Source organism: Bombyx mandarina, chromosome 15 (genome assembly GCF_030267445.1).
Source record: "Bombyx mandarina strain Sakado chromosome 15, ASM3026744v2".
Lineage (NCBI taxonomy): Eukaryota > Metazoa > Arthropoda > Insecta > Lepidoptera > Bombycidae > Bombyx > Bombyx mandarina.
Window position 1 is genome coordinate 10,370,378 of NC_143221.1, and position 22,563 is coordinate 10,392,940.

General features: G+C 35.3%; 1 protein-coding gene across 10 annotated transcripts in view; it reads right to left on the reverse strand.

The window, feature by feature from the left end:
* Positions 1-22,563, reverse strand: part of LOC114247968 (cyclic nucleotide-gated channel alpha-3) — a 113,247-nt gene that overhangs the window by 58,802 nt on the left and 31,882 nt on the right. For 9 of the 10 annotated variants that reach the window (XM_089732734.1, XM_089732730.1, XM_089732733.1 and 6 more), the window contains one exon: positions 22,446-22,562. The exons of the other annotated variant lie outside the window; for it this stretch is intronic. The gene's annotated coding sequence lies outside the window, so the exon portion shown is untranslated. The remainder of the gene's footprint in view (positions 1-22,445; position 22,563) is intronic. 10 annotated transcript variants of the gene reach the window in all.

Here is a 22,563-nt window from a genome sequence, read left to right on the forward strand (position 1 = left end):
ACACCTTTCTCACAAAAATGTACCTCTGTTAAGCCCCAATAAGAAACTCCCAACCATACCATGAGCGACGATGGAAAATGACCTCGTTGGACACGCGGAATACGGTTGTTCGCTTCTTCACTACTGTGTGCGTACACCTTATCATTTTGTTTGTTGTAGCTCTCTTCTACGGTAAAAATTTTTTCATCCGAAAAAAGAATTTCCCGATATTTTTTTCCCGCGTACCGCTTCAACAAAGCGCGGCATCTCTTCAGTCTCAGGTCCATTAGACCAGCATTCAAACGATGTCCTGTTTTTCTTCGATATGCTCGAAGCCCTAAGTCTTCATTTAACACCCTTTTCACCGTGGTTCTGCTTAACCCCATCTGAAGGGCCAACAGTTTCTGCTTACGTTTGGGATTTTTTTGAATTCGCGCCTTCACAGCTTTTATCACTGCTGGAGTCCTAACAGACCGAGGGCGACCACTTCTTGACCTGTCATCCACACTAGAGTCTTCATTGTATCGTTTGATGGTACGATAAACGAATATTTTGGTTATATTCAAATTTTTCAGTATGTTCAAAATTTGAATTGGCGCGTAACCGCAACGATGCAACGCAATAACTGCAACACGGTCTTCTTTAAGCGTCCACTCCATATTTAAAAATGAGTAAAATTCTAAAAGTTATACATTTTTATTTTCATGAACAATTCGAAATTCGAATTCAATAAACTTTTTTGTGGCCAGCATTCTAAAAGAAAAGTTTTTACTGTGTGACAATACTTATGACCTGACTAGGTATATACCTCAACCTCAAAAAAAGATAATTAGCAGTTGTAGATCACATGGCCAGGTCTATGTCAATTTTTGATATGCACCAGTCAGCTTAAAAGGAAGATAGGTGCTACAGTTCATACTTCGCAATTACCGACACGAAGATAGGTATGATTTATGCTAGCGCTACGCAAGCTTTAGATAATTGGTGAGACATGTTTCGGAGAAAATCCGGTAAATTAATGTGTTTAATATTGAGACCCGATTAAATTTACAACGATTCTAATTTGGATTTAATAAGTTTCCCTTAAAACATTCAATCCTCCAACGTTCTTCTCTTCTTCTCAGTCGGACACTCTTGTCAGAGTGGTCGTGGTTGCGCTGACGCTGTATGTGCAGTAGGACCTGTTAGGTCGCCCATGTTCCCGACGACCGCCCTCCAGGCAATGCGCTTCCAGGTCTGGCGGTTCGAAGCATTTCGAGTACATTCGACCATAGTGGACTCAGTTGCCTTCGTTCTTCTCTAAATATTAACAAATCAATACTAAATATTACTTGTGAAATAGATTCGTAACTTTATTTGTTAACAATATTTCAATTGGTGTCGGATACAATCAAAAAGCAATTTGATAAGTTATTCACGTTATGAAACACTATAATATTTGTAACAAGATCAAACTAGATTTTATCAGATATTTTTGTTGCGAACAAAAAGTGGATTAAAGTTTTAGAAGCGTAAGCAATGGTAACCTGGCAATCGGCTTTAAGTAAGCCCTCCAATTAATTTAGCGAGGAAAGGGTACTTGATTATTACTTAAGTGGCTACAATTTATTTAGTAGCTCTAAACATTAAGTACCAAAATAGTAATTTTGACACATTTCATGTTGCTTTTTTGTAAATGGATTGTGGATGTGCTGACAGGGATTTTATTTAGAATGAAAAGAAAGGGAACATAAAAGAGTAACTATTCTGTTTTGAATGTTACATTTTTTTACATATCTATGCATTTTCAACTGAAATATTACTAGATGATGACCGAGCTTTGCTGGTTTTTTTTTTGATAACGCCATCTTGTTGTGTCTTTAAAGGAGTTAGTTGCCCTCAATTAAGAAAAATAGTATTATTATTCGCCAATAGATGTCGGGAAGAGTTGATTATTGAAAACACGAATAAAACAACATTTTCTGAAAATAAATCGTAGCTAGATCGATTTATCGCCCCCGAAATCCCCTGTATACCAAATTTTATGAAAATCTTTGGAGCCGTTTCCGAGATTCAGATTATATATATTCATATACAAGAATTGCTCGTTTAAAGGTATAAGATTCATTTTCATTGGGAGAATTCTGAAAACTGAAATTTTAATTGAACTGCCTAATGTTATCCGATGTGATCTCAATGAATCTAGAGCCACATCACGTTACAAAAACACACTTTAATACGAAATCTAAGCGATATTTCAATCAAGCACGAGATAGATACCATTAAATATTTTGATTTTCTATAAACTGAAACGTGAAAATCATTTGAGCGTGTATTGCTTCGCCTTCGTTAAAATAAACTCAATTTGATGGAGTAATAACTCCAATCGAGGCAGTCAAAATGACTTTAATTAAATGATACATTCGATACTCGCCGTTATTTACACGTTATATTTTGACTGTTCATCTACTACGAGATCTACTGATGGAAAGTGATATTATAAGCCCGCACAGATAGATACCAACATTGTTCCTATTTTTGTAAATAGTTTAAAGAGATTCGTATGCGAGAGGTTTGACATGGCAGCAACGGTCACTACTCACCATCTGGTGGCCCGAAAATTTAGTTGACTTAGAAGATAAAAAATTTAGCATTGGAAAACTCACTAATAAATTTTTTAACGAGTTGGGGAAAATATATGTTTTTCTTGTTCTTTAAATCGGAAATCAATGGCAACTGTAATGAAAACTACGCCGAATGCTAATCACAACCTCGTAAATAAATCTGCATTCATTAGCCAGAAATAGCGTAGCCATTTTACAACTAAATAAAAATGAATTGAAATGATAAAAAAAAAAACATTATGACGTTAACTTCCACTAGCAGACCGAACCGAAAGTTCGAACCGACCCTCGAAACCGAAAACTTTTCTACTTTTTGATGTCTCGATTCTCGGGCTTCGAGATAAAAGTTTTTTTTCGTCTAAAAAAGTTGCACGCTTTATTTCTGAAACAATATAAAACGTCAATAAAAACAAGTGACTGCGAGACAATCGTTTTCACAGACGGTTGCATTCCTTATTATCTTATTATTACTTTGACAGTCATCAGATTAAATTGCGTTCATAAAATTTTGCGTTTCGAATTTCAATTTGTGTTAATGTCGATTACATCTTTGAATTTATGTATTTTCACAACTTCTCAATTGAGCAGTTAAAACTCAATTGTTTTGTCGATTTATTTTCTACTTTTAGTAAATAACCCTTTGAGCTATCTCTATAAGTAAGGGGATATTTTTAGTGACTTTTAAACGCATTAATAAACGTAAACTGTTTTATTAAAGCAATACGGGTCTAAATGTTTTAGAATTTACAAACAAATTTTGGTAGTTACAAAATGATACATACGTCGATTCAGAAATAAGAATGTCGTAAATTTTATAAGTCAAAACTTATCCGGTCATATTAAGAATTCAACGAAAAACAATTCTCTCTCTGTAGCGCAGCAAGCAGCTACTTGTTGCTGTAGCATCGGGTGCATACTCTCGACGGTCGAGTCACTAGGTGGAACTTTTCGTTCATCGAACTTTTAAAACATACGATGATGTCATCAAAGTTTCAGTACAAGGGAGAAGCTGTGCTTGCTTTTGTTTTTGGTTTTAGTTGCGAAGTTGAATGAATGAATTTTCGACTCACTTCGTGTGATTGTTGCCGGAGCCCATAGGGATCGACGTTATGACGCCAGCCGTAGGGAGATATGAGATCGAGATGGCACCTTTCAAACGGAAACACATGACTGCATCGCGGCAGAAACGGGCAGGATGATCGTATCCATTTAGTTGGGATTTGGCATGAGTTTTAAAACCTGCCTCCTGTCACCTTCAACCCTCCTCGGGTTTTATCTCCAATAGTATATCCATTGCTTCGTGTCATAGGGGGGGACTGTTCTGTATCTTCTTTTGGTACTTCTTTTACTACCTGCGTTCAATAGTTTGCAATTTATTTTTAAAAAAAACGCTACTATTTATATATTTAATTACCAAAACTTAAAATGACAATTTGATTCCATAAAATAACTGTTAGTTAAAGTAATTATATTAAATTACCAGTAATTAATTAGCCGTTGTAACATAAGCTAATAATTATAACTAGAGGTCCTGCAGTAGTCGAAATTCGACTATAATTAATTGGAATTGTAAGTTTGTACACTACACATTATGATTGTATTTTATACTTTTATAATCACAAATTTCGCCAAGACTACACAATAAAAAATATTAACAAAGACAAACAATATTTAATCTCAATTTGACAACAGAAGTCAAGAACAAAAGTTTGACAATAAATATTATGCATGCGTGTGTGCGTCAAATACATGGTATGTAGTGTGTGTAATGTTTTCGTTAATTGATTTAATGTATCTTTTATGCATTATTTAAAAAAATATTAACATTGTGCACTTCTTCTCTATATTCTCTATATGTGTTGAAAATTTCATACTCCTCCGTCCGCGCAATTTTCGTAAAAAGGGATACAAAGTTTTTGCTTCACGTATTAATATATAGATAATATTATTGAGCATATTAAAATGAATACTGGATTGCATAATCTTTATGATCTTTTGAAATCAAATTCGGCTTGCATTACGACCCATACCACGTATTCAAATTTAAAATAAAAAGAAAACTTCATAATGTTTGGTAACGTCATCTCAAAATATAATAAAATAAGTAAAAGCAAATCACCCCCGAAATTGAACTTGGAACTTTACTAAGCAATTACTTAACTTGGATTACCTTAATGTTGGCAAAATGATGGCCCGATAAAATGGACGTTTAATTTGAGATAATAATGAATAACGGGCGCGGATAACAATTTTAATAGGTTTTTAATTTAAAAAACGCTGGCGTTTGGAATTGCAGACAGTGCCCACTAGTGACTTGGCTTTCTTCCCAATGTAGAAGCTACACTAAATTAACACGTATCGCGTTATTTTTGTATATACTTATTACGAAATAAGTAATATACTAATTAGTTATATTACAAATTTTGTTTCAGAATACTAGGATTTTTTTTTGATACGGCAAATAAATGTATCCTAATTTTTTTAATATATTCTAATTTCTATGACGAATCTTAGAGAAAGAGAGAGAGAGAGAGAGAGAGAGTATGCTTTACTGTACACCAAAAAAATATATAATATAAATGCAAAACCTTAAATACAAAAAAGTACAATGGGCGGTCTTATCTTTAAGAGCGATTTTTCTAGAAAACCGTCAGGTGAACAAGAATCACTTCAGGAAATAAATTAACCGCAGTGTACTTATGGATTAAAAAAAAATTGCTACATTTTTTAAAATTTCAGTCATGTTAGATAACCATAGACGGAATTTCGGTTCATCACATTTAGGGCCGAAGGTCTAATAATTTAGTTGGTAGATTACAATAAGACATAACAATGGTTTCGTAGTTTTCTTGCGCAATTCAACCAAGTGCAAGTCGCAAATTCCGAAACCTAATATGTAGATAGCTGGAGCTTTAAATAATCGACAAAGCTATAAGTTAAAGATTTGATTTTCTTAGATAGCCAAATCTTCTTTCAGTATCTTATATTAAAAAAATCTTCTAATAAACATTAACAATAAATGTGTAAGTCATTGGCGTTTAAAAGAAGCTGACTCCATCAACTAATCAGTAATATTCTCGGTTGCTTATCGTTTTCTCGAAGCAAATTGCTATTTCTTTTGTTCCGGTCTCCCCTGGAAAAACGTTATTGTTCCAGTATTCATTTAACAAAAGGCAATTTGTCATTATAATGTTCATCGTTTGTTGAAGAATTAATTCTATCATTTTAGTATTCATAAACGATTTCGCTTAGTTGTTCTGTGACGAACCTACTTTCTAAATCTATATATATTTTTTTGTAAATGTTTTTTTCAGAATTAATTTTTTTTTTCACCTCTTCTTATTTTAAAATTTCAAACAATTTCGGATTTTATTACATCTAAGTACGTCTGATAATCGCAATCGTTTAAGCAATTTGATATTGTTCTCTTGATGTGAATATTGGTAGGTTCCTAAAATATCCCAAAACACCCAAATTATCATTGTTTCTTTGCGCTCGTCGTAAAATAGCGCAAATCTATAAAAAAACTTGAAAAAGAAGTAATGTTGTAAATAAACAAATTCGTGTTTCACAGATAATGAAATTAATATTGTTTGATGCGATAACCATCAGAACCATGCTTAATCAGATAAACTAAAGTTAATATTTTAAAACTCGACGCTCAAAGAAAGATGATGAACTAATCAAATTTCTCACAAGTTCGGAGAGTTCTGGACAAGTTCTCAGATTCAATTAGTAGATACGCCAGCCTCGTCTGTCTACTGTTACCGCCCACCACCCATCTTCGGCTGCGACGGTAATCTTCATTACAACAAAATATTTACTAGTCGCCATTTTGCGTAATTACTACGTTTATACATGGCGTAGCATCGCGAGAGCATCGGTATCGCAGGATCCGACTGATGGATGACCACGACCACTCTGTCAAGAGTGTACGAATAGGAAAAAGAACATCAATCTCACCTATCAAAAAAAAAACAATTTAAGCAGTGTCTTGTTGTAGAAAATTGTCTTATTTAAAATACAAACATGTATTCGTTACTATGTTTTCTACTGATGTTGGCATGGTCTAAATGATATGATGACGCCCGGTATACTTTATTCAGAAATACGACCTTGCCGACGTTCGAATCCCGCACCGAGGTACCAATTTTTCTAAACAAATTCGTATTTAACACATAAAACTCACATGTAATGTAGTCGACCAAAGAAGACATGGGTGGAGTGTGTGAATGACAATATGAGAGAAAGAGAGGAATGAGTGTTGAGCTAACGGCTGATAGAAGAGAATGGAAGAGAAAAAATAGCTATACCGACCCCACCTAGTGGTATAAGGTGAATAAAAAGAAGAGAAGATGTCTATGGACTCCGGTAACCACCCACCACTAGATGGGCCGTGAACTCGTTTACCTATCAACGCAATAAAAATAACTTTTAGATATAAAAATTAAACTGCTTCCTTTTGGTAGACAGGCAGCGGCAATTTCGGTAGGCAGCGGCTTGGCTCTGCCCCTGGCATTGCTGAAGTCCATGGGCGACGGTAACCACTCACCATCAGGTGGGCCGTATGATCGTCTGTCTACAAGGGCAATAAATAAAAAAAAGATATATATCATGATTATTTCAGTCATGATAATGAAAGGTAATATGAGTTGATTCCTTTGAGAGTTATCATGAACGGACACGCATACCTCGCGACACATTAACGAACACGACACACACGTTATCAACCATGCTCAAACTTCTGATGTGTTTCATTCACCCTGCACTGCCCCCGTGGCCTTATATAATGATTATACGGCAACGAAAACCAATTTTCTCGCTAAAAAAATTTAAAATAATGTCGACGTTCCTTTCAAGTCGAAATGAAGAACTCCATGGGCTATATAAAGAAAGAAAACTCTTTGATCTCCGTATTCCGCTTTAGGGTAACCCATGCTAATGCAACTTTAGAAGGAATCCAACATATTATACCATTCGACTGCCTACTTTACAATTTTGTTTTGAGCCACTTTTTTATTTTGAGTATGAAATAAAATAAGAGCTAAAGTACCGTATTTCATTACTAATCCTTAATTATACAATTAGTGGAATTGGATCGTTGGCCGAACAAATTTCAAGGATGTAGTGCTTAATAATTAATCAAAATGTATTTATTTCTTCGTATTTCGCAGGTCGTAGGCATTATTAAAAATAATACATTCGTCCGTGATGAAAGTATTCGAAATATCAATCAAGAGTATTATAATGAAATGAGAGTAAAAAACTTTAAGCCGTAAAAGTAGTTTTTATTGAGTAAGCCCACTGAGTTTCTCGCCGGATCTTCTCAGTAGGTCGCGTTTCTGATCCGGTAGTAGATTCTGCGAAGCACTGCTCTTGCTAGGGTCAGTGCTAGTAACACTCCGGTTTGAGCCCTGTGAGCTCACCTACACACGTTAGGGTGAAGCTGAAATAGCCTCTCAAGGCTATCAGCATAGGTAGGAAAAAAAAAAAAAAAAACAGAAAACTTTACTAATAATTTAAATATTACGTAGTGGTCGCATAATTTTAGCACTTAGGAGATTAATGAGAAGCTGGGTATTCTGCTTCGATGTTCTAGGTGTAAATAATTTCCGCACCCAGTGGGAGATAGCGAGGGATAAAAAAAATACCAGCACGGTCCCCACTTTATTAGTCTTTTTTTTGGATCACTTTGAAAATTTTCTGACGTGTGATTGGAGATTGAGATACATTTAAGACCTAAACCTCATACTTCGAGGTCGGTGGCGGTATTCGCGTAGCGCCTACAAAAGAATGGAAATACGGTTTTTTTTTAAATAATAAGCCTATTTGCTGCTAGAGTTTAACTGATTTAACTAAACATAAAATAATAACATGATCTCTCTCTCTCTCTTTCCATTTCTCTTTCTTTTCTCTCACCATAATATATCCCGTCCAGCGCCATTTTAATTTTCTGGATATTGATTGAACTTTTCCAAATTTAGTCTCTCCTTTGATCTTTTTTGGTTCTATTTTATCCCTTCTTCTTACTCCCAATACGCTTCTCTCTATCCCATTCTGACATATATTTAATTTATTTTATTGTTTTTCAGTTAAGTCCCATGTCTGGCATCCGTATGTATGATATGGCAGTATGCAAGCATTGAAGACTTATCGTTTCGCTGCCATAGGCATTTATTTATTTTTCATTACTTCACTCAATGACCAGAATTTCTTCCAAGTGTTTGGTATTCTTCTCTCTATATATATTTTTAAATAACCTAAGTTTAATGATAATCTCCAATGTAATACTGTTAATTGAAACCAATTTTCCAAATATAAAACGCGTTGTAACAGATACGAGCTGATCATTCGACACGTACAAATTGCGCTCGGTCGCTGAGTTGACTATGACCAGTGGACTAGAATAACACCCAATGGACAACTACAATTTAGATTCTGATTTTATTACGAAGGGATGGGAAACGAATAAAGGCGAAATTATCATAACCATGTAAAATGTAATTCAAAGAACAAAGCTTTGTTCTCTTAATGCGTTGCAAATGCAGTTTTGTTTTTCAAAACTTATACAGTTCCGAAATCTCATCTGATTAGAATAGTAATCGGATTCATACAATACCATGACTGCCCGTGTTTATTTTATAAAAATCATCAACTGTAGTCTACAAATACCTACTTTAAATAAAAATGGAGTGGAATGCAATGAAGTTGGTTTAATTAAAATTATAATTCATTCAGATGAAATGGAATAAGACAAGACGAAATGAAATGACGTCCTAGCAAATGGTAGGAATTTACTGTGACTTTTTTCATCACAATAAATTGATTGAATGAAATTGTAAACAAACTAGTCAGTTTATTCGTATTAAGCTAGTGACTGTTCTAATTCATTACTGATTCCTATTAAAATAAAATAAGCATATCTATTAAAATATTTTATTACTACCATACTATGCAATAGTCTACCAAAATAAGGAAAGTAAGGCGGTAGGACCGTTGTGAGTCCGCACGGGCGGGTACCACCGCCCCGCCTATTTCTGCCGTGAAGCAGTAATGCGTTTCGGTTTGAAGGGTGGAAACGCATTACTGCTTCACGGCCGTTGTAACTATACTGAGACCGTAGAACTCATATCTCAAGGTGACGGCATTTACGTCGTAGATGTCTATGGACCACTTAATACCAGGTGGGCTGTGAGCTCGTCCACCCATCTAAGCAATAAAAAAAGGTATTTTCTGTAATTATTGACATCTAATTTAAGTACTAAATTTACTTTTTTATATAGTGCAATAATTTAAATTGAAAATTAGAAATTTTATAATATATTTAGACAATTCGAAAACATAAACATTTGTTTGTTGACGACATTTATGTTTTAATCGAATTTTAATGACTGTGTAAAACGCTGTTAAAGTATAATTAAGTTCAATGGTTGACAAATAAAAATTCACGAATACCCACTCGTTAAAGCAAATAGCATTATATTCAAACACAAAAAATCTGAGAAATCGAAAGTTGGTTGTGTCAACTCGGGCAAACAAAAAAGTACGCAGTGAAAAGATTTTCATTATTTTCAAGTCCCTTCAAGAACTACCGAGGAAAAAACCCGCTTCGAACCTATTTATTTCCAAGCAATTTTCTTAATCAATTGGTTCAACGAATTTGACAATTTTCTGTGTCCACAAAATGCTATAATTAAATTAGATTTAAACAAAACCTGATTGTTTTTTTTCATTTAGATAGACCTTTTTATAAACATTTAAAACCGTTATGACTTTACCAATATTTCCGAATTATATTTGCTAAAATAAATCGTATTATTTAAGAAGGCTAATTAAATCTCGAATGTTCACATTCAGGATATGTTGGCCAAATCATACAGCCCCTTGCATGAGTGCATTAAGATGATGACCAGCTGGGAACGATGGCTAGTCGTTCAGAGACAAGTGACGTCTGTCGTTAACTCTACTAATTATGAACTACCAGTCTACTCAGAACATATCGCCTAACACATTGTGACTTAATAATTCAATTATCAATCATCGTCTATTTATTAAACTACATGCTCGCACACCCTATGTCCAAAAGTAGCATCAAAGACATATAGCCTTATTTCCTCAGTCTTAAAAACTATTTCGATACCGAACTTCGACAAAATCGTTTCAATGATTTGGATGTGAAATCGTAACAAGCAAATAGAATCTTTCCTATTAATAATATTATTTGCTATATTTTAACATCTAAAAGTTGATAACATTTTTTCGCAACGTCTGATTTTAATGAAACAAAATTGAGCGATATATATATATATATATATACTTGTAATTTTTATTTATTTATTTCATTAACTCAGATAACTTGGTAATAAAGACTAGGTGTGTGACTTAAACGAAAAGAACAGAAAATAATCCTCGATAAGAAATTAATAATTAGGTTTAGGTTATAACCACTCTACTTTAATAACCCTCTTTCTACATTTATTGATTTACTTCAATTTACAGACACTTAACTCTACTATATTTTACACCATTGATTTCATTTGATGTTGTTGATATTACCTTGATGTTGAATCTAAATACATAACTTTCGCCTACGAGAACCTGGTGGCTACACCACGGCATTTAGATTATAGCTTATAATTTATAGCTTAGATAATTTGTTGTAACCTCTATACACTGTAAACATGTCGTAAATGTTTAATTTTTTTTTTTTTATTGCTTATGTGTGTGGACGAGCTCACAGCCCACCTGGTGTTAAGTGGTTACTGGAGCCCATAGACATCTACAACGTAAATTGCGCCACACACCTTGAGATATAGTTCTAAGGTCTCAGTATAGTCACAACGGCTGCCCCACCCTTCAAACCGAAACGCATTACTGCTTCACGGCAGAAATAGGCGGGGCGGTGGTACCCACCCGTGCGGACTCACAAGAGGTCCTACCACCAGTAATTACGCAAATTATAATTTTGCGGGTTTGATTTTTATTGCACGATGTTATTCCTTCACCGTGGAAGTCAATCGTGAACATTTGTTAAGTACGTATTTCATTAGAAAAATTGGTACTCGCCTGCGGGATTCGAACACCGGTGCATCACTCGATACGAATGCATCGGACGTCTTGTCCTTTAGGCCACGATGACTTCCTCTCGTGATTTCATTCCTGACTGTGGAACATTTTTTTGCTCTCGTAAAACAATTGTTACAGCAGTTTTCACTTCCACACTGCAGCAACGTTAGAACGAAATACCGAGTATTCTCTTTCGGTTCAACATCAATTGTCTTATTTTATCTTTTATTGTTTTCATGTTATTCGTTTAATTAATCTTTAAATAAAAATGAATTGCTGTTCGTTAGTCTCGCTAAAACTCGAAAACGGCTGCACCGATTTGGCTAGTTTTGGTCTTGAATTATTTGTCGAAGTCCAGAGAAGGTTTAAAAGGTAGATAAATATGAGAATTGGAATTAAATAAAGTTTAGGTCTTTTATTTATCGATTGAGGCACTACGAAGTCTGCCGGGGCAGCTAGTAGATAATACAAATGAGGATTTCGTTAAAAATGAATTTCGGCAATTTGTTTTTATTTTTGTTTGTCAGCTCGGCTACCTATTTAATACGTATTTCATTATTCACTTGACAAGTAAAGATAAATATCATAGATAAATCAACAATTGGTTTTAAGTAATTAAAAAAATGGCAACATTGATAAAAAGGTTACCCATTATTAAAATCTATACTAAAACAGATACATTTTCACCACCTGTCCGAAGGGAGCCGAAGAAAAGATACCAAATCATTCACAGATTAAACAAACCTAATGATTTTGAAGTAAATGATTTTAAAAATGGCAAAGGTGTATTAAACATAGCGAAAAATGATTAAGTAAACAATTAAATAGACCAATAATGAGCATATCATAAACAAATTAATAGATTAATCGTATTATTTGAATCGGTAATTAAGAATGAAATTATTTTATAGAAAATATTGGAATTTAACTTATCCAACAAATAGTTCAGTATAACTTAAAATGTTCGTCAAACGTGCTTCTCACTGGTGAGCAACGGCTTGGCTTGTACCAATCTACTACTGACTACAAGTAGTCAGTGCCAACAGTGACTACTTGCGATCATAGTTTGGCCATACGATTCGTCTACGTTCGATGGCAATAATTTTTTAAACATCATCAATGTCTCTATTGATTATTTTCCTGTTCACTTATATCGCTTTATCGACACTAAGTTTAAAATTTAAAAAACTTTTACTAAATATATTAATAGATATAAATATTATTGCTTATCGCGTCTTGTCAATTTTATGCTTGAATTAATTTCTTTGCCTTAAGACTAACTTTTGCTTGTTACTGATATTTCAGGCAAATAAACCACGAAAGGATAGACGAACACAATTATTACAACACAAATCTTAAGCTACTCGCAAACTGGTTTGAAATTTTAATTCACATCTGCCAGTTTTTGTTACTTAATAAATTCAGTACTTCAAACAGGTGAACTATCACAGCAAGAAACTTTGGATTCAGAAAACAGGCTTCATCATCATCGTCATCATCGTCATCAGCATAGAGCAGTCCAGTGCTGAACATAGGACTCTCTAATTGCACGCCACTAAGCACGATCCTCGGCTTCCCTCATCCATGCCAGTCACTCTACATAGATCACTCCACCTGAGGGCGTCCTACGTTTGCCAATTCGCCAAAAAATAGGCTTATTAATAGTTAATTAAATATTGACATGGGTCTAACTACCCACACGTAGGGCGTATATTGAATATACACGGGCGAGCACCACCAATCTGCCTCTTTTCTGTCGCGAAACAAGTGTTTCTTTCCGGCTTGATGGTTGGAACAGCAAATTTACTATAATTTACTGGTGGTAGGACCTCTTGTGAGTCCGCACGGGTAGGTACCACCACCCCGTCTATTTCTGCCGTGAAGCAGTAATTCGTTTCGGTTTGAAGGATGGGGCGGCCGTTGTAACTATACTGAGACCTTAGAACTCATATCTCAAGGTGGGTGGCGGCATTTACGGGCTCCGGTAACCACTTAACTTCAGATGGGCTGTGAGCTCGTCCACGCAACTATGCAATAAAAAAAACTAATTTACGGGTGGTAGGGCATAATCTAAGCCCGCATAGGTAGGTATTATGAATTTGTCTATTTCTGCCGCAAATCAAACATGCCTTTAAATTTGATATTAAACAGAATAAGTGAGGCTTGAACCATATATATCTTAAGGTGGCCAATGGTATTCACTTTATCATGTTTGTGGGCTTCGATCTATGTGAACTCGCTCACACGTAATAAAAACAGATAAAAGGATTCCGACTCATGTCGATACTCCGATAAATAAATAAAACACGAATGAACTCGGTTAGCTATTTACTTGAGCGGAAAAAAAAGGGTGCGTGTACTTATGTACGCGCGTAAGAAGTTATACTTTATTTTTATTAAATTTTTTTTTTTTTTTTTAATAATTAATAATAAATATTTAACGTTAAAAAATGAATGCTAATAACACCTTTTTTTTACGAGTGTACATACGCGAAAGTTCACCTGCGGCTATATTCAGACTCGCCAAGTTACGTCGGTCGTAATGAGCGATTTAGTGTGCAACTTCATTTCTGTTAATTTTGTGTCACGGTGCGCGTGCATCGTGAAATTTCACTCTCATCAATTTTTCATAACGCGCCTAAAGAAGTATAACTTCAAAAAATGATTCGTACTTTTATATCGTTTACATTCAAAATGAATAACCATTTCGCGAGTATCATAATTTAATTATCAAAAACATAGTCCAGACGACCGCAAACGTCCACAAAGTTATCAAGGGCGACGGTGCGGCACACCCCGACCGGATATTGAGCGCCATGAAACTTTTACGTCCTTTATCCACACACCTATTATACGCGCGTCATATTTCATCGAACACCGAGCTCACGGCACACAAGATCATTTTTATTATACTCCAAACGGACATTAAGATCACGTCATAAAATATTCGTGATCTGTCTATACTTTTCTTCCCACTCAAATAATTTTCTAATAATTACTTTGATTGACATAACACTTTGGGACCTTATGTTTTGTGTATTGTTTTTTATTTATTTTGATATTAATTTAATTTTGATATTAATTTAATTTTGATATTAATAAACTTATTGATTTAATTAAAACTACTTTCACGGTTGAATCTCGCGTTTTTATTTCATGAACTTCTAGAATAATCTAGAAGTTATTTAAGTTGAATAGAAAAATAGACGCTTAGTTAGACGCGCAATACTCAAATATCTGAAACTTCATTAAAATATTTGAAACTTCAGAAAAAAATTAAAAGGACAATAAAACGATTTAACAAAATGTTAATTTATTTTTAATTATATCTATGACTCGCGAATATTGAATAAAATCCTACAATTCATTGATTTATATTTTTATATATTTATATTTATACTTATTGTACACAAAAAGAAAATACAATAAAAACAGATTTAAAGAATGTCTAAATACTATGTACAAAGGCGAGCTTAACTCATTCATGAGTTTTCTTCCAGCAAACCATTATCAGAGAGAAATACGATGTATAAGAGGGGAATAGTGTACAATATAAGAGCTATTAAAGCATGATTTTTAAACTAAGCATTAAAAAAAATATCTAATATTAAATGAAAAATATTGATTTATTTCTTAATATTGACTATTATATTTGAAATTAGAACAGATTCACAGGTTTGCCTTACCAGTAATTAAATGTTGCGAAATTCATTAGGCCTTATTGATTAAAGCGTTGTATATTGTAAAGACACAGATTGTAGGGCTGACACGTAGTGACAGCACGACCGCAGTATCGATAGTCGATATGGTCTCGCATGATCAATTATTGAGGACGCATTTGGGTTACAATTAGCCCACTTAGCTTACGTGCGGCCCCGTTTTAATCTCCAATTAATATGTGACACAAGCAAAATGGACAAATTGCCTTTCGACCTTTGATCTCTCATTGTACCAAATATAATTCAACATGAATCATTACGTAACTCCCTCGGTGACAGATCTCGGAAATAAATTATGACATTTTGTAGTTGACATTCATTTGATGATTTGGAAGCTTACCTCGAATTCATGTTATGATAACTTTTTCCAACCTATTTCGAATGCTAATATTTCTTAGTGTTTTTTTTATTGCTTAGAGGGGTGGACGAGCTCACAGCCCACCTGGTGTTAAGTGGTTACTGGAGCCCATAGACATCTACGACGTAAATGCGCCACCCACCTTGAGATATAAGTTCTAAGATCTCAGTAGAGTTACAACGGCTGCCCCACCTTTCAAACCGAAACGCATTACTGCTTCACGGTAGAAATAGGCAGGGTGGTGGTACCTACCCGTGCGGACTCACAAGAGGTCCTACCACCAGTAATAACGCAAATTATTATTTTGCGGGTTTGATTTTTATTACACGATGTTATTCCTTCACCGTGGAAGTCAATCGTGAACATTTATTGAGTACGTGATTCATTAGAAAAATTGGTAGACGCCAGCCGGATTCGAACACCGTTGCATCGCTAGATACGAATGCACCGGACGTCTTATCTTTTGGGCCACGACGACTAGTGTTCCACTATAGCTTTTGTTGTAAACGCACTGACACAACATCAGTAAACACACTAAAAGATTCGTGTCGCCTACGTATGAACGAACGAAAACGGATGTTGGTTCAAAAGTGTTCGATAAACGATCTGCGGATAAGCGAATCACATATAACGAGCACATATTGAGACATTGAACATTTTGTCACGTAACCACACGTCGGCTATCCGCGCCACTATTATGCCGATTCCGGCGCAATACGTACCTACCACGACGTGCCTCTCTCAACGCGGTACGCTCTTCAAGTATCTAGTACAATATTTGGACCTAGATTTTTTTTCCTTACGAAGCGCTCTTGAAGAAATTCAAATTTACTATAGATTTATTTTGTTATTGCATCGAGGTGACAACCCAACTGGTATTTATTGGTTACGGGGAACCGTAGACATCGCAACGTAAATACATTATTTCGTATGTTTTGTATATTAACATAAATGTGAAAATCATTAGATCTCAGCCATATCTGTTCCCAATTCTAAAACCTACAATACACATAGCCATTTAGCTTGTTCGTTCTTAAAGCGAAGTTGGTCATTTACATTTATATATTTTGAAAGTATTTTGGCTATTGATTCTTTACTGGTGGTAGGACCTCTTGTGAGTCCGCACGGCTTGGTGCCACCACCCTGCCTATTTCTGCCGTGAAGCAGTAATGCGTTTCGGTTTGAAGGGTAGGGCAGCCGTTGTACCTATACTGAGATCTTAGAACTCATGTCTCAAGGTGAGTCGCGGAATTTACGTTGTAGATGTCTATGGGCTCCGGTAACCACATAACATCAGGAGTGCCGTGAGTTCGTCCACCCGTATAAGTAATAAAAAAAAACTTCATCCAGCGAATATAAAAATAAAATAAAAAAAACATCCTTGTGTCTTTTCCACGGCGTGCTCGGCGAATTTAAGCTTTCATTACTCATAGAACTTGGGCAACTATAAAAGTCCATTTTCGTAGCTATCCGAAGCAAATTATCAATAACTTCGATGTTCAGGTTTCGGGAATTTAGACTGATATCTATATGGTGAATTTGAAAAAAAAACTAGGGGAACCCGGCCGACTTCGTAGTGCCTCAATCGATAAATAAAAGACCTAAACTATTATATAACATAAACTTAAAACAAAGAAAAGGAATCCTTCCGACGGGGGACACATCAAAGGGAAAACAAAATTGTTATTTTTATTTAATTCCTAGCATTTTCATATTTATCTACCTTTTAAACCTTCTCTAGACTTTCACAAATAATTCAAGACCAAAATTAGCCAAATCGGTCCAGCCGTTCTGGAGTTTTACTAACGAACAGTTTATATAGATTATCAAGTTATTATGTTTCATTATACAATAGAATTGAAACCGCGACCTCGCGTTTCAAGGTGTGTGACGATATTTATATGCACCGACTCTAAATGTCCTAGGACTAAAATGAAAAAAATATATACACTTTTTCAAATACGTTTTTTTATTACTACGTCATTCAATTCAAGCCTTCATCTTGTAAATTAATGGCTGCGTATTGAAACAAAATCGCCTACCGTGATTACCAAAATTTGAGCAAAACTATCACAGCAACGATAAAACCTGACAGGTCATTATCGCCGCCATATTCGCTGCCGAGCCGTGTAGCGGACAATGTCATACGAAGCAACATTTATTTGAGCGTAAGAACGTTTATCGCTTGTCAAAACTCGCGGTGACGTCAGGAAATTACTAATGTAATACCATTTTTGTACATTTTCGTAAAGAGACTTTATGCGAAAATGTCGTTACGATTGCGTAAAGGAAGCACGTGAAAATCCAATAAATATTTTTTTATTGCTTAGATGGATGGACGAGCTCACAGCCCACCTGGTGTTAAGTGGTTACTGGAGCCCATAGACATCTACGACGTGCCCATAGACATGTATTACGTAAATGCGCCACCCACCTTGAGATAAGTTCTAAGGTCTCAGTATGCCCCACCCTTCAAACCGAAACGCATTACTGCTTCACGGCAGAAATTGGCGGGGTGGTGGTACCTACCCCTGCGGACTCACAAGATGTCCTACCACCTGTAAAAATAAATATATATAAAAATATATATCAATCAATATACTGAGTTGAAGTATCATATCAAGATCAAACCTCAACTACTGGGGTGCTACTATTATAATAACAGATTGATCTTTATCAGATAATAATATATATTAGACGTCCTCTAGCTAAGCTAACAAGCTAATAAGCTCAGTATATTGATTGATATATATTTTTATATATATTTATTTTTACAGGTGGTAGGACCTCTTGTGAGTCCGCGCGGGTAGGTACCACCACCCCGCCAATTTCTGCCGTGAAGCAGTAATGCGTTTCGGTTTGAAGGATGGGGCAGCCGTTGTAACTATAGTTGAGACCTTAGAGCTTATATTATCTCAAGGTGAGTGGCGCATTTACGTTGTAGATGTCTATGGGCTCCAGTAACCACTTAACACCAGGTGGGCTGTGAGCTCGTCCACCCATCTAAGCAATAAAAATAAATAAAAATAAACACAAATATATATTTATCAAAAATACTAAAATCAAAATAATAAACGAAAGATAAAGAAATATAAGTTGTTTTAATTACGAACATCGTAAGTTTGCAGTAGAAATCGATTTCATATTTTCAAAGAACTCGATAAAGTTTGTCCGTTTCCAGTTTTGTCACTCAAAATGTTTTATTTGAACAAGGCCTTGTTTCTCTTTGTTCAGGGCTCAGGGCTTGTGATACCAAACATTGCACGTCATTGAACTTGTTTGTTGTGTCAACAATCAAACAAAGAAATCGAAATTCAGAAGTAGATTTATTCTCGCACCTGTTTTATTCACCCTCAAACGTGAAAGGGCCACATTCGATTTTATTATCGGATTAACTATTTTTAATCCGATAATTAAATCTAATGGCGCTTGGTAGGAAACGATATTGGATATAGGACTTTTAAGGAACGACCATAGAGTATAACGGCAATGTAAATAGATAAACTTAATTGCAAACGAATGCTCTACGGTCATAGCTTACATCGTGATTTGCCTATTCCGTTTGTATTTCAAAAGGTAACTGTCAATGTCAAAAAATACCGCGAAACTATTCCTGAAAAAAACTAAGTGAAAAACAATCTCTAAAATTATTTCATAGAAGGGTAACTATATCATTGTATTCATAAAAAATAAACGCTTCGTTCGGTCTGGGTAACAATTATTTTAAAAGATGTACATAAAAACTAATAGTACGATGCAGACTAGTAATTGCGAACATAGGAATAATTCATTGTCAGCGATATTATGAACTCCTATGTCATGCGTTCGGGGGCTATAATTGTCACTTTATCTACGATCGCCGAGCTCGATAACGGTTAATTTATCGAATTTATGAACTGATCTTGTTCTACATTTTATGTAATCGTTCCTAGTTTGATATATATTAATATTGTTTCAACAGTGTCCAATGCAATAAAATTTCGAATCATATCATACCTTAGTGATTTTCAAAATATTCAAAATCCAAATATTTGTTTGTTATCATCCCCGCATTTCATAGGTTGCCCCAACATCGATCAATAAACGATTTCGTATAACAAATTGCAATTAATCAAGGCATTTGTGATTCAAGCCGAAACATAAATTTACGTCACAAGCAACTGTACAAATCGAATCAATGCAAAAGGGAAATCCTGCAGGAAAGGGAAACCACAGAACGCTACCTTAATGGTCCCTTGAATTTAATGTTTAATTTACAATAAGTCGCTTGCTCCTACATAAATAATGAGTGTGACTTCTAATGAATGTTTAATGCTAGCTTCGGTAATAAGGGCAAAATAATAACGAGGTCGTGGGCTAACAAATCTTCTGCTCACGAATATATTTAAACTAATTACAGTCTCTCTGGAAACAAATGAATGTAGCAGCAGATAAAGTCAGGTACAATAGATTTACGAGTAACCTTCGTACGACGCAACTCATCAATTTCCTCAGGACACACACACTGACTCGGTATCCTGTTAATTAAACTATTCCACCAAATTAAACTAGCTATATATTGAGAGAAATTTGCGGTTTACCATCCCGTTTGAAAGTGCCACACATTTAACGAAACTCGTAGCCTCATGAAGAGTATTGTTTTCGGGAATCCATTATCCGCGACCGGAACATTAACTTTCGAAGCAGAAACGATTATATCTTTATTAATAAACTATTTCAGAAACGTCTAAGCTAAGCTCTGCTTTCGTAAGAAGTTTGAAGTTATTGAAAAACGATAAGTATACAATAAACTCCGTAGCGGAAAGTACAATTTACGTGCACACGATCCATATTATGGTCCATAAAGAAGATGTACATATAAATCCGCGAAATGATGGAGTATAAACGAAAGATAACTTAAAAAAATAACTAGATCTTTCTTATATAGCTGAAATAAACTTTTATCTGTAAGTTTAATGCTTAAGTGCAGACACCGTGCATTCGGCGTTAAGTTTTTCCCCCTGTGAAGTTTTTTAAATTTTATTTATATATTCATGTATTTATTTATTTTATGTAGTAATTACAGGTAAATCTATATATATAACTAAATTATCAATATAATAATGGTAATTAGTTTTGTTAATATCGCAACTCTATTGGTCTGCATATAAATAATTAAATATCGGCTCCAAATTTGTCCCGGTAACGGTTAGTAACTGCAGACAATTCGCCCCGGCAAATTATTTTCTACGTCTGATATCTCCAGGCTTTATTTTCATCTGTTGATCCGACAAGACAGATAGCCCGGATCCAACTGGCTCTAAGTAAACGTTCTACTTGACATCTTTGTTCGTTAATTCTCGTGGATTTAATTTTAGTTAACAAAATGCACCGCTTAATACTTAGTTCAACTTTAGAAGTTAATTTCGTCGAAAGAAAAACTTCAGATTCAATTAGCTTCACGTGAATTTTTGAGCGGCACTCAATTCATAAACTTAAACAAGAAAAAAAACTAATCTCGCAAACTCACAAGACTGAAGTAAACTCTGAATAAAATAATTTCGTTTGGGGAATTAATGCAAAAATATCGTTATTTTCAGAATATCAAAATTAACTTTTTTTTTTATTGCTTAGATGGGTGGACGAGCTGACAGGCCACCTGGTGTTAAGTGGTTACCAGAGCCCATAGACATCTACAGCGTCAATGCGCCACCCACCTTGAGATATAAGTTCTAAGGTCTCAAATATAGTTACAACGGCTCAAGTATAGTTACAACTATAATACAATTATATGGTAAGTATTGTAAAGGGCTTAGAAATGGGTATACTATCGAGTCATATAAGGACGCATACAATGCGCAAGGACGCAATAACAAAAACTGAAGTAATCAATAGATACAAGCTGTTTTCGAAATCGGTTCGGCAGTCAATTATACAGATCATTAAATTACCAATAAGAAAGAGCACTCGCAGACGAATATTAAAAAAGAAAGTGTGTTCTTTTTTAGTTGCGCGGCACGCGACCACAGACAACGGATCGATACGACGTTCTGCTAAGGCATTTAGACACATAAGATATGTAAAGGTTTTAAAATTATACAGTTTTTATTTTCAACAAATTATTCAAGAAATTTTATGTTAATAACTAAGTTTCAACAACTTCAACAAATCCCGGGAATACGCCTATTATCTTATGGCAAAAATAAGCGAATCAAAGCGTGCGCGCTTGATGGGACACTAGAAAGGACCTTAGTGAAATGGTGAGAAGGACTTTGGTTTTTCTGTGTATTGCATCGTATTTCCCACGAAGAGGACTCTAAGAAATTGTTCTAGGTTAGGTTATCAACTTTTCAATCTCAGATTTCAATCAATTCAATCAGATCAACTTTTTCTCACAAATTCCGTAGTGAGTCTTCATCATTACCGCTACCTCACTGTATGGAACATGTTCTTAATTTGATTGGCAAGCTGTTAGGAACGACGGCCTGTTTGCAAGCAAACCTCGATGATCCGGTGGTAGATTCTGCGAAGCGCAGCTCTTGCTAGGGTTCGTGTTGGCAACGTCGTCAGGTTTGAGCCCCGTAAGCTCACCTACTAGTTAAGGTTACGCTGATATAGCCTCTCAAGGCTCTCGGCTTAGGTAAGATAAAAAAAAAATTATAACTTTTTATTCTGATTAACAGCTAGTCACAATATTATCATATGAGCTTCTCTGGCTAAAAGTATGTAGTTAAACCTTACCTATAAGACTGTGCCGGCTGGCGCCGAGGCTGGGCGCGGGCGGCGAGCCGGCCGCTCGCAGCGCGCCCAGCGCGCCGCCGCCGCCGCCGCCGCCCAGCGCGCCGCCCTCCAGCGCGCC